Here is a 14147-nt window from a genome sequence, read left to right on the forward strand (position 1 = left end):
AAGATATATAAAATGGGCAATGTATGATACCTTTTATAATACTTAAAAAATTTTTAAATTACGCTCTCAAAAATATGAATTGGCATAAAAATCGGCAGTCTACTTATGACACACAATTTTTTCAAAAGATGGACTCACACAGTTTCAAAATAAACGGTCCACACGTATCATAACGCGGTTCGGATCGTCTAAAGTATCCGCCAACGAAATTTAATTTCTCAATTTGCGTTACTTTCTGACAGCTACTCTGACGAGTGGATCACGAGAGTCTTATGGCTACTATGCTTCTTCTTAGCGATATGAAATTTGGTTTTTCTTGAAATTCGTCAGTTGTCGTGGATGTAAAAGTCGAAACGATTATATTTTGAATGGCGTTTCCTTATTTGTCCATCGAAACAATGAAGAAAAGCTTGGTAAAATTGAAAAACGGAGAAGATGGTGGTATTTCTCAAGAAGAGTGTAATATGTCATTTCTTGTATGCAATCGATGCGCCAGCTGGCATTTGGCGCTTCATACGTTGTATATGAGCGAAAGCACTGGTTATGAATACATCAGCGAATGTTTTGTAATGACGCACAATGCTCATACATGTATAAGAATGAAAGAGCTTTTGAGCGCACGTTGTGTAAGAGAGTGTCGCTAACGCAGTGCAAAAGAGCTCGTTCCCTTTATCCTTTAGTCTCTTTCCCCTTGCCGTTTAACGCGTTTTAAGCGTTTACATTCCCGCTTCTGGCCGATCTGCCGCGTCACACTGCTACGCTTTACTTAAATACGTGCTTTCCACCATGCAGACGCGCCTTTATTAGAATCAAATCATTGGTAATAGGATAGCGCTGTGAATCAACGCGAACACTTTATGCTCCTAGTTACGTTGCTTCATTTTTCTAGAACGTATTATAAAACTGGACTTGTTGAAGGTCAGAGAATTTGCATAATATCAATGTTTGAAAGCTGCTCCGAAAACAAAAAGTTCACAAATTTCTACACTGTGCAAATAAATTTACAATTCTAATTACATTAACACATTCGCTGCCGACGGTTCTGACGCGAGAACCTCAGCTGGTGCCGTCTACGATTTCCATAAGTCCATAGCTGATTGCCACGAGGTTCTGCTATTAAAACGAGAGTGAATTTAAAAGTATCGCTCTGCCATACCATGTTTGTAATCACTTGTCCTATCCGACGAATTTCCCTTGCGAAAAAAATTCGTTTCTTCTACACAGCCGCGGCAACTGAAAACTATCTGCCTGCCGTCGATTCTTCTGGATCCATGGTCAAGAAACTGCAGATGGGTTTTCCCACTCATACATTTTCTATGTGTATATAACTTTATATCCCAAGAAAAAGCAGCTCAAAGTATCGAAACATATTTCGTGGCGAACTAAATCCAGCAAATTAACGAACAATTTGTATTCTTTGATCAATAGGATATTAACGGTATTGTGCAAATATATTATAAAATTATATCAATTCCCATTGCCCGACTGTTCATTTTCAGCAAACAATATGCTCGAAACCGTTGAATGATAACCAAGCATTTACGAAATGGTGTGAATTCACGTCAGCGACTACTAATATGGAGTATAAGAAATCGTTGTGTAAAATCTGCGATCGATTGATCATATAGTGGCTGAGAAATTGTTGTCTTTTGAAACAGGAAAACTATATTCAAGAACAATAGCAAATGGCCAGAAAGTTACATCGAAATGTCACCAATATCGAATTTATTAATCTCTGTTAAGCTGTCCACATAATTTTTTCTTAAACGCTAATAAACAAATAGACAAATAACCTGCAAATTTTTCAGAATCTAACGCACAATTTCTTTAATTAAAGCTAATTTTGTAAAAAGGAAATAGTTGATTATGGAATATATGAAGAATTCTAATTTTAATGTATTTATTTTTGCTAAATAATTTTTTCACATTTGACGCGTTTCATTTTATAATTGTTAATTCTGGAAATAAAATTTCGCAGCTTTATTAAATTTTTCAACGACATTACGTGTTTTGTATAAAATTTTACTACCATATTTTTCACAGTGATACTGTTATGCAATTTAGAAAATAGAGTCTACTTGACACCATAACATTTGTTAAATGAACCTGTATATCCGCTCTGATATTTTCTTTGTACTGATACTTTACTTTATAATTTACATTAAACAGAACGCTGCGAATAGCGTCGAGGCTGTCAGGTCTGTCACTTTAATATTCTATTTTCGTATTGTAATTATTTATATTACCACTGATTATTGTTATTATTATTTCCATAGTATCACATCATGTTTATATTTACCATTAATTAACAAACTTCAATCGACTAACATAATTGGCTAAAAACTAGCTTACAATTTTTCAAAATGTGTTCGCACATATAATGAGTTGAAATAAAATGCGTTATAATTTGCGTTTACCGTTACAAGGAGTAAAGTTACAACTTATTGTCGGTTGGCCATAACGTTAAAGGGATGATACCATTAAAGGTTGAAACTCTGAATGACAAATATGATACTCTGAAAATGTTGACTTGCATCATTGTAATCTGCAAACTATCGCTTTTAAATATGTACATTATCAAATTTGACAAATTTGTATTAAATTTATAGGAATATTTGCCAAGAGAAGACGTTTTATATTTTACTAGAATTAAAATATTGTAAATAATTATAACATGATACACACGCACATACCGATTCATTTAGCTGCAGTTACACTTGGTATTTACTGTAATCGTTCTGTTTTCGCATTAGAATCCTAGTCCCCTCGTACACGTAATTACAGAGAATTGCTGGTTACAATTTGCCAACCTGAATTCACTCTATTATCACATTTACGCAAACCCAATTTAATTACTTTTAATAACAAATGATTAATAACATAAGAGACACTACCATCAATGTCAGCTGTTACTACCGTATCTACAAATTTACGAATAAACTATGAATTGTTGTAATATACACATACAGCGTGTCTCGCGCAATTAACCGTTGCGTTGTATGTTGTAGATTTCTGCGTGGCTTGTATGTACTCTTTGCATTGCATTATCCATTGCCGCAGTTGCAAAGTGCATTCTACATGTAAAAATATTAAGCTAGGTGATTCAATTATTAAATAATTTCTACTCTCTTGGTCAAATAGATGAATAAGTATTCTTTTACATACATATCTCCGAGTATGAATAGTACTTTAGCTATACAGAATATTCAACATCACCCTCTTCATTATACTTTCCATCGCATAAATCTTCGTGTCATTCCCCAGCAGTAATATGTCAGCTTGCTGTTTGCACGTTTGCAGTTGACGCTACAGGATGTCACAAAATACGTGGAAAGACATTTCTAGGATCAATTATAGGCATCGAAACAACGAAGAAAATTTATATAAAAAGATGTTATTTAAGCATCATTTTTCAAATTGTAAACGATTTCATTTTACACTAGAAATACACGTGGCGAATAGTTGTCCTAAGTCAGCGAATTACTATCGTCCTTTGTTCTGTATCTTCAGAGTTAGAAACATGAAACATGGGTGAAACAGAGAACAAAATTCAATTATTTATAACTAGAAAAATAAAGTTTCACCAACGTTTTGTACACAAATTATTTTATTTTTATGAAGATGTCCAATTTTCACCAGATTAATAGTTGATCGACATTGGCAAATAATACTTGTAATATGCCAATACGCATGAAAAGCTCGTGTATTTCGTTCACTTTAAGCTCGATGAATGCCTGCAAATATGTTAAATAAATTTAAGCGCAGCTTTCAATTTCAGTACATCTATTTTTTACTATTCTCTCGTATTATCAATGTTTTGGATCAGTTTTATTACTTATTATTATTAATAGTAGAGAATTAAAGTCAGTTTTATAACCGACTCGATATTAGAACATTTTCTGCACTTTTCAAAAATGATATACTTCCTCGACAGCCATTGGTACCCTTATTTATACTCTCTTAATGAAAATGCCAATTTTTCGTACATCGAGTAAGACAGTTAAAATTACATCGATAGACCGTAGTGGAATTTTTAATATAAATTTTATTTATGTTTAAAATTGCGCGAAATATAATTTTGAGTAACGAATCTTTTATATTACGATATTTACTCCTTCGAATGAAATACCACATTTAAACGCATTTTGTAGTATTTGTATCTATCAGCTTTACCACTAAGTTTCATGGAAAAAAAAACAATGTATATTTAGAAATTTTTCAAAGTACAATAAATCCCCCTCGTCCAAACATTTAATATCCGAACGTTTTATTATCGGAACATGATATTTCCCAGTAACGGATGTCTTATTATGTATTTTATTTAAGGTCGCGTAATTAATAAAATACATAACAAGAATATACAAAAAACAAAATGTAAAATGTAAAACAAGTTACAAACTCACTTAATAGTATATATCAATACATTTTGAATATAAATCACATACAGTACAACGATATACAATGGCAGCAAGATGCAGCGCAATTAACCTAAACTTAAATTAATAACTAAGTTGATAGCCTACAATGTCATAATTGCCAATACAAACTAATATCTTTGAGAAAGTGAAGAAGATTTAGTTAAGCATGTTTGAATATCTTCTGGAATTTACTGCAAAAAGTTACTGCAATTTATGAAGATGATCTGCAGACAAAATACAGTTACAGTGTTTACACTTGTGTGGTTCATCTTCAGTTATAAGACGAGAGCGTGTCAGGTTAGTATGACCAATTCTAAATCTGGTCAGAATAACTTTCTTTTTCTTATTAAAAGGAAGTTCTGAACTCTTATCCAGTACGTTTGTACGTATCTTATGTATGTTGGATGAAAGTGCATTTTTTCAAAAATCGTATTCAACATGTATTTATTTATATATTTGTTTCAATTTCAATTATTTGAACATTAGGATGCGGACAGTGGACGTTGAGGCTCATTAATAATGAATTGATAGATTCTCCCCTTCATTCGATTGAGTGAATTCTGATTGTAAGAATTTAGTTAACCATCGAAACCAAACATGACATAATTATAAAGTTCTAAAGTGGTGTAAGTGCAATAGTATTAGCAAAAACACACAATTACAGATATCAAGAAACAAAAACGTGATATTGAAAATTATCCAAAGCACGTAGATTCTGCAGATGCTGGCAACACTAGAAAAACCTTCAATATGCTAATGTAATGAAATGGCTTCATTGCGACAAAGACGATAACAATGACGATATTATGCAAATGAAAACAGCGAACAAAGGTGGTAATAGAGAGGTGGCGTTTTACGGCGAAGCGATCGTGGTATTCGGAAAAGAACTTCGATGCTTCGAAATACAAATAGGGTGCAACTCTATTATTACGTTGAAAAAATTGTTTGATTTAGCAACCGAAAGATGATGAGGCCCATAAATACTTAATCTTAACCTGCAATTCGAATAGCTGCGTTCTTTAAACGACGCGTGCGATTATGTCAAAGTGGAAGGACGGCTACCAAGTGCCTAGTGTGTGCTTTGCAAAAGTTTTTTTTTTTTTTTATTTTATTTTGGTTATTTTACAATTTGTCCTTGTGGACATTTGGTAAAGTGTTATATCTTGTTGGTGAAGAAAAAAAAATATATAAATAAAAAATAAATATAGCATGTGGGCGGCTACCCCCAGCGGGGTGCCATCTTTGCAAAAGTGAAACGGATTCCTTGTTTGACTCTCGCGCTAGTACAGAGGCTTCTACTTCAGAGTGCCATTGAATTTAAAACATCGATGTGGGTGGTCGCCCGTGTAAATGTCTATTCTTCTACATCCGTTTCTATCGTTAAAATGATTCCCCTTAATTTGCCTAGTTTCTCCATTTTCAAATTTCCCTGGTCCCTGCCTTTGTTTTCCACCGTTTTTACTTCCCGCCTCTCCCTTTTCCTGTTTTTTCATTGGCGGTGATCTACCTTTCTTTCTTGTCATTTGCGGTTTTTTAAAGTTCTCTTTTCCTGCTTTGTCTCTTTCCCGGTCTTCGCCCTCTTCCCTTTTTCCCTTAAAGGCTTCAATTAATGAGCATTCCCCTTTGACGCTGTACCGTCCTATCCTGTTCCGTCGAGGTCGATCTTCCTCTCCTTTTTGAATCTTTTATTCTGCTCATTAGTTCTTCTGCTCTCACCTAGCGCTTTCTGTTGCTTTTGCTTCTTTGATTTCTTGCGTGTCCATCAGGTGTCGAAGGTTACTGATTCTGATGGACCGTGATCCAGCAGCCCTGTTTTCCCTCGATAGGTGTCGCTGCTTCCTGTGATCCACACGATCGTCATCCAGTAGATCCAAGTTCTCGCTCTAACCTCAAATCCCTTTGTCTTTTGCCTTCTACTAGGTGCCTTTCTACCTTCCACCTGTCCTCTCTCGTTTCGCTACTCCGTGTCTTTGTCTCCCCCTGTCTAGAATTTCTCCCGCCTGTCCTTAAACCAGCTTCAGAATTTCTCTTGTCTATTTCTAACGCTTAATCGTCTTTTCATATTCACTCTCTTGTAATTACGCGCTGTTCTCATTTCTCGCATCACGCTACTCCCTATAAATCTATATTTATGTGGTATAATTTACACTTTGGTGATTGTTGTTGCGTAGAGGTATCATTATCTGCCGTTGCGACGTGTCATGCACAGGGTGCGAAGAAAGTAAGTTTCATTTCAAAATCAAAGTTTAATATTTTGTATTATAGCATACTGTGTTCATCACGAGAAACAACAGTCTGAAAGGCACCATGGGTTGCAAATGATCCCTTCTGTCGGTCAACAATGTTAAAGTTGTAGTAATTTTCAAACTGATTTTTAATTCACAATGAATTAACATTAGTGAATTAACGAATTAAATTTTTTTTTTGCAAATTTACATATAATTCTTCGCTGAGGTTTCATTTCCATGAACGATTATTTTCATAGATATGCATAATCGTAAAAGAAACGCATATTTATTTTTGGCGACGAAAAGTATGCTAAATTTGACACTACTGTTTTAATTAAATTTTAAACTACTGAACGATATCTTTCACTCCGCGAAGAAAGAAATGGAGCGGTGGCGAATCTGCAAAGCGAGGCGGTCCATGGGAAGCGATTCATCCTGTTCACGATAATATAAACGTTTCATTGAAAAATCGGCGAACCGATCGACTATGAGGCGGAGTGTGAGCAATCATGCGTGGATAGATAGAGCAGACACGTGTGCTTTAACTTGGTGTAATTTGCTATAGAGTCACGAACGTAAAAGTTGCAAATATACGCACTTGTTATCGATGTAGACACATAATTGCTGCCCATTCTTGATTAAATGCCTCGAATTATTGCGTGCGCTTTTCCGCGAACACGAAATGAAATCCTGCCGTTCGTTGATCGAGGATGCTACTGCATTCGTAACACGGTCGAAAAAGCATAGTTGCAGCATAAGTATCGTTCAATGGGAAAAATTCCGTCGAGTGACATATCTATTTGGAGTGCTTAAACGCGGCGAATTTTATAAAAATGTAAGTTCCCTCTCGTATTCGCCGCATATGATTGATTCGATGTCACCTATTCTATGTAAATTCATTAGTGAGTGCGCACGAGGAATGGCAACAATTAATCTTCTTTAGGAATGCGGGGCCGATTTAATCTTTGATATGGATTTAAATGTCGCAATATTAATTCTTAATCACGAAATTACTAATTTAGTCGCTGAAAATCATATCATCGCGCAACCTTTTCTGCACGTGAAGGTCTTCTATTATTTCAGTATTCTGATATATCTGTAATTTCCTACTGCTTCGTCGATAGCGCGGTATCTTCCCACGAAAAGTAAATGTAAATAAATATTTGTATGCCAATAAAGCCAGTTAACGAATTAGCATTTGCAGTCTATGGTTTTTTTAGAAGCTTTTTTCTTCACTCATCCGGAAGTGTAGAATCATACTATGATCTTATTTATGCTTACTTTCTTCACACCAATTTTTATCCATTCTCAAACGATCACTAAAAGCGTGATGTTTCGCAAATATTTACAAAATTTACAATGACTTTCTGTTTCTACTGTTGAGTTAATTATTATTATATATTATATTATACATATATTAATAATTATATTAATAAGTATTAATAGTATATATTATATATATTATAGTATATAGTATATATTATAAGTATATAGTATATATTAATATAATTATATTAATTATATTAATAGTATATATTAATAATTATATATATTATATATTATTAACTTGAATATCGTAAAACGTATAAAACGAATAGCGAAGAGAGGTGTGCACATAAGTGCGTTGTGTGATCCACTTCGACAGACGATGGTACACTTAAAAGCAATGAAAAATATTCACATAAACACATGCTGTATCTGTGTTCGTTTGGTAGCAATAATGAATTTTCAAAGGTAGCAAAATGACTACCTTTCGTTTCAAGGCCAACCCGTAGACCTCTTTTCATGGACCCGTTTACACTTGAATAGTTCCTGGTATTCCCGAATTTCTTTATAATCTTGTCCTATTTTGAACCTTTGCATTTCAACATTTTTAATAGGTTTTCTCTGCTTGCGAAATTCGATGTATCTCGTAAGCGAAAACAAATAGAGCGTATGTTTATACGAGACTTCTCCATTCTTTTTAGGTGCACGATCAGCTCCCAAAGTGGATCTCACGTGTCCTGTTACACCCTGTATACTGTTAATAATGATAGCGATGATAGATCGTTAGATAATGCGAGCGACATAATTAAAATGAATTCGAAAAAATCACTTGATTGATTCTCTCGAAATATATAAAATCGAATACACGTAATATGTGAATATATTTTGTCAATCTACAAACAATCTATCAACAAATTAATAGCGAAGAATTGAGATTAAAATGAACGAAAAGTTTAATGGAATTTGAATCTTTTGTTCTTGCTATTTTAATAAATACGCGAATGGAAGTGCTCGACGAAAATAAAACAAATTCGTATCTTAATATACAACCTCATGATTTTATAACCTCCGGTGAATACGATGCATCTGAAACATGTCTAAAATCCGTCGAGCGAGCAGTTCTTCAATCAAGTGGTATGAAAATTCCATTGATTGATGAAACATGCAAATTCGTTACATGCAAGGACGTGTTGTCGCATATGCATACATCGAACAAAATTTTCCAGCAGTTTGAGCAAAGAATGAATTATATTGGAAACTTTAGATTTAGAGATTATCCCGCTTTCTGAAATAATTTACATACAACTCTTTTTTTATCAAGTCCAAAAAAGCCCTTTATAAATAATTATGTACCATATGAGGTACGTTAGCTTTCCCTAGCTACTATTTCTTCGGGCGCATGAGATTTTAAACGACAGTTTAATTTAAATTAGAAGAAAATGTAAACGTGCGAATTACTGTGCACTTTTTAAGAAAACAAACGCGTTTCAATATCTGGTTCGTAAAGTAAGGATTTCGTGTTCAGTGGCGGGTACAGCTTGTGTTTTCTCAAATTCTTCGTTAGGCCAGCTCTATGAGAATTAAAGAATTGTGAGGGACTCTTCCAAACTATTTGATTTAAATTCTGCTTTTGCAAAAAAGTGCTAGCGATCAAAGGACAAACTCTCGTGAGTTTAACCTTTATTTACGAATCGTGGTTTATTATTGTCTTTAAAATAATATACAATATTCAAATTACATTCGTACTTAAGTGGTTCACGAAGATAATGTTTTAATTAATTTAATTACCCAGTATATCCATTTGTGATGGAATCTAAAAATTCATTTTCTTTTAATTTCGGGAATACAGAAGTTACGATAGTCTTTGCATTTATTTTTGAATTGTGCGGGAAAAGAAGAACACTGAGGGAATCGGTAGAAATTTTAATGAAATATAATATTAATGTATTCTGCAAAAAATACGTACAATGTATTTGGAATGCTTCTTTTCCTCGAGACTGTTAATTGTTTGCAGATGTAAGCTGATTTTACAAAAATTGGTCTTTTAGTTTTACTTCCATCGGTATATGTTATATGTAAGTCATCATTTAATAAAAGATTGCACATTTTGTGCAAGTTTCCAATTTCAATATTTATAGGAATCGAGGTAATGACAGTGTTATGATCAGAAAAATAGATATTTAAGTGATTACGAGTGTGTAATGTTTCCTTTATCGATACATTGTTTCATGAGTCTTCTTCTTAAGTTCGCTTTCCTTATTTTTAGATGGTTAAAAGTGTTTTGCTGCATTATTAATTTGCATAGCAGTATTAGAGGGCTTTGGTCTAGAAGCTATTACACAAATATGCAGTACGGTCCCTGGTAAGAGAAAGTTTTGGCTTTAACAGATTGTTTGTTGATGCACCGATACGATAATTAAGAACAGCGCTTATTACTGAACATTGTATCCTTTCCATCCTATTAATATTATTAATATCGATGAGAATGGAAAGAAATTGGGGAGATATATTACGGTTAACCATAATTTTTCATCGGCGGAGCTAATCTCTTCAATTGTACTAAACTTCCTATACGCGTTTTCTGGTTTTTGATTATAAGTGTCATTCTCAGATTAGCAAAAATAAACCAATGTTTAGTTTCGCAAGGTAGGCGCCCAGCTAGATATTTTCTACTTTTTCAGTAAGTTGGTGTAATCTATTTTTGGTGTTTCTGTAGTTGAGTAGATAATTTTTATTTTTGATATCCACAAGGGCTTTTGTAAGAGCAGTGTATTTGTTAATAACAATGATAAAATTTACTATTTAGTCGAACATAATTTCTCAAAATTCTGTTTCTTCGGCTCCTCCTTGCTTTCAACATAAGGATGATCTCTGCTTTCTGTAGCAGTTTCATCCTTAATATCAGAGAACATCGGGTCTTCGCTATCAGGATTGTCTGCAGAGATCTCAGAAGATACAGATAAGAGTCTTTTGTTGCAACGTGCTCCGGTTGTCTGGTTGTCGCAGGTTCCCAAAAACTACGGGAGTGTTTGTGACGCTGTTTGCCGTTAATATTATTGTTACTGTTATTGTTAATGACGGAGTTGAAGGCTAAAACATTGTCATGTGAAACAATAAGATTGTCGGCAGCTGTATCTTGAGAGCTGTTATTAGTAGTACATTGTCTTGCTACGTGTTTTTCTTTACAAAGAGAACTTTGTCCGTAGATGTAAACGTGTATACGACATTGTGTGTTACCAAGGTTAATTAAAAAAAATTCTGGGATTTTTTATACGTCTTCTAGATTGACATATATCGTGGCTTAAAACTTAACGCTCTGACAGCCGCATTTTTCGCCATTACGGCCAATCGCGAACGCTTTTCACTCAGTCTATTATCGCGTAATTACCATCATGATTGAATTAATTATTGAATTAATTATCATCGTTACTGAGTCTTTATCATGCTATTTTTATTTATTTTCTACACTTGCGCGTTATAGAAATAAAGAAATCGAGATTACAATCATTTGCTGACCAATCACTTTCGCTGGATCATTAGACTCACGAACTGCCGGATTTTTCAGTGCATTTAGAGATCGTTTCGCTTCATTAAATAAAAAAGAAAAAAAAGAAAAGAATAATATCACGTAGACACGACGGCGGCCAACAATACAACATCACGTTTACGTGACGCTGTCGTCAAAGTGTTAAAACGTGACTGAAGCTAGGTTCCTGTATAGCTGCTGTTAAGCAAGTAAGCTTAGAGGTAATTTTGATGTTTCTTTATGCAAAGAAGTTTTCAATACGTTCGTTCGAGACAACATTTAAAAGTATAATTCTCTGTGAAAGCGCGATTAAGGGTCTTATTGCGACATTGGTATCCCTGACGAAGCTGGCACCCCGCTGGGGGTAGCCGCCCACATGCTATATTATTTTTTTTTATTTATATTTTTTTTATTCTTCACCAACAAGATATAACACTTTACCCAATGTCCGCAAGGACAAATTGTAAAATAACCAAAATAAAATAAAAAAAAAAAAAAAATTGGTATCCCTGGAAACAATTGAAGACTATTTAGAGAGAAGTTGATGCTCGGTTCGTTTACTGTCTAGATATCCACACACGGTCGTTAGAAATTCGAGAAATGGAACGACTGGCCACCAGAAGCTCCTTCGATACTGCCGACAATGATTACTGCTTCTCTTTAGCTTCTCTTTTGTTAAGCATATTGGCGGATATTATCGGGTTTTCTTTGCTTACCTCGAGACTCCTGCACCCGAAGGTTCAGATATACTTTCCTGAACTAGCTTTAGCGAACAGCATGATAAAAATACTAAATATTTGGAAATTTCTTTCAATATGCAACACACAGAAATGTGCACGACTGCTCGGAAGGAACTCTGACGTACAGTTGAGAAGGAATTCAGCCGCCTGACATAATTTTCAAATCCTTCCGATTTAATTTTGCGTGTTATACTAGATAGTTGAAAGTGACTTTTTATTAAGATACGTGTAGTTTTTATTTCGATATGTAGAGCATCACCAAACCGATTTCGTATAGAGCTCAATTTTCGAAAAAAAAGAATTTGGAAATCAAGTTTACTTGAGTAATCAGTAAGAGGTTATTCTACGTTTGAAATTAAATCGAAGATGTGGAGCAAAGGAAAACCAGCTGAAATTTAATTGTAGAAATTTCATATCATATGGAAATGCACAACGCCTTTATAAAACTTGAAAGTTTACATTCTATCGATGAGCCGATAGAGTGATATATAGAGGGTGTACCGAAAATCATGGTACAAGCCGGAAGAGGCTACTAGCTTTACTAGGATTCGCCTCGAAAATCGACTATAAAGTTTTGTCAAGCACTCGCGCACTTGAGAGGTAACGAACAAGTTAGACAGGTTTCTTCACTCTTACGCACTCTGTCGTGTGGTACAAATCGAAAAGTTCTGTTTTTTCCTGTTCAAATCAGTTGGAAATGTAGAATGATAATTTTTGATGCGAGATTTCGTTTTCGAGAAAATCAATTACTAAGTTCCGTCCATTTGACTCTCGTTACTTTTCAAGCGCACGCATACCTACATGACGGAACTTAGCTCATTGTCTGGGAAACGAAGCCAGACAAAATTTTACAGATCTGTCAATCAAATATTTCTATGTTTTCTTAAATATTTTTCTATTCAATAATATCAAATAACAAAACCGATTGCTTCAGTCAACGCTCATACCGCGCTTAATGCACTCGTTCTCGTTCACCGAAGAGTCCTGTTTTGCGGCCAAGTTTCAGGACAAAATACAACACAAACAAGAATACACAAAAACCACGCTCCACTGCGACTTAAATCCAAAAAACAAAAATAAACACAAAAACCGAAAAACCACGACACAAAATAGAGCATGGCTACGTCGTACCGTCGCGTATCGGTACTTTTGCCAAACACACTATACTCAAATTCATTGTTTATTGTGAATCTCAAAAATGTATAAAAAAAATCAAATCTTGGCTAAAAATTATTTAAAAAAAAAAAGCACTCGTTCTCGTCCGATCACGAAAGTTTAAGCAGCGCTGAGCACGGATAGTACTTGGACGGGTGACTGCTTGGGAACTCCGTATGGTGTTGGCTCTTTTTGCTTTGCCAATTTTTGTTTACTTTTCTGAATAATCTATGATCGTATCCAGGGAGGGAGAAATATATTTTTAGCATTACACGACTGTCACCATACGTTGTATCATTCTTTCACACACGTACAAAGAAACTGACACACGTTTTAAAACTGAAAGAAATAACGTCTCTTGGTATGCAGAAATTTTACGATGCCAGATTAATATTAAAAGTTATTATTTTACATTTTCGACTTACTTTTGTGCGAGGAATCCATCCAGTTGGCTTACACGACGATTTTCGGTATACCCTGCATGTATTATCGTATGTATATACTGACATAGCGCAACAAAGATGGAATATCAATCCGTAGGGTTGTTGGAAAAGTACTTGCAGCAGAGGTTTTTTTTTTCTTTTTTTTTTATTCTGGTTATTTTACAATTTGTCCTTATGGACATTTGGTAAAGTGTTATATCTTGTTGGTGAAGAAGAAACAAGTAAAAATAAAAAATGTGGGCGGCTACCCCCAGCGGGGTGCCAGCTTCGTTTTTTCTAAGTTATATCTTTTATGATTTGCAGCAAAGGTGTACCCAAAACACGAATGTAATTTAAAGAGTTCACATAAACACATATTCAACATGATCGTG

At 34.5% G+C, this 14147-nt stretch overlaps 1 long non-coding RNA gene across 2 annotated transcripts in view; it reads right to left on the reverse strand.

Moving 5' to 3' along the window:
* Positions 1-13903, reverse strand: part of LOC132915115 (uncharacterized) — a 37596-nt gene extending 23693 nt beyond the window's left edge. For both annotated transcript variants that reach the window (XR_009659784.1, XR_009659783.1), the window contains exon 1: positions 13837-13903. This is a non-coding gene — a long non-coding RNA (uncharacterized LOC132915115). The remainder of the gene's footprint in view (positions 1-13836) is intronic.
* Positions 13904-14147: the final 244 nt, after the last annotated feature.

The sequence above is a fragment of the Bombus pascuorum genome, chromosome 16 (genome assembly GCF_905332965.1).
Source record: "Bombus pascuorum chromosome 16, iyBomPasc1.1, whole genome shotgun sequence".
NCBI classification, from domain to species: Eukaryota; Metazoa; Arthropoda; class Insecta; order Hymenoptera; family Apidae; genus Bombus; species Bombus pascuorum.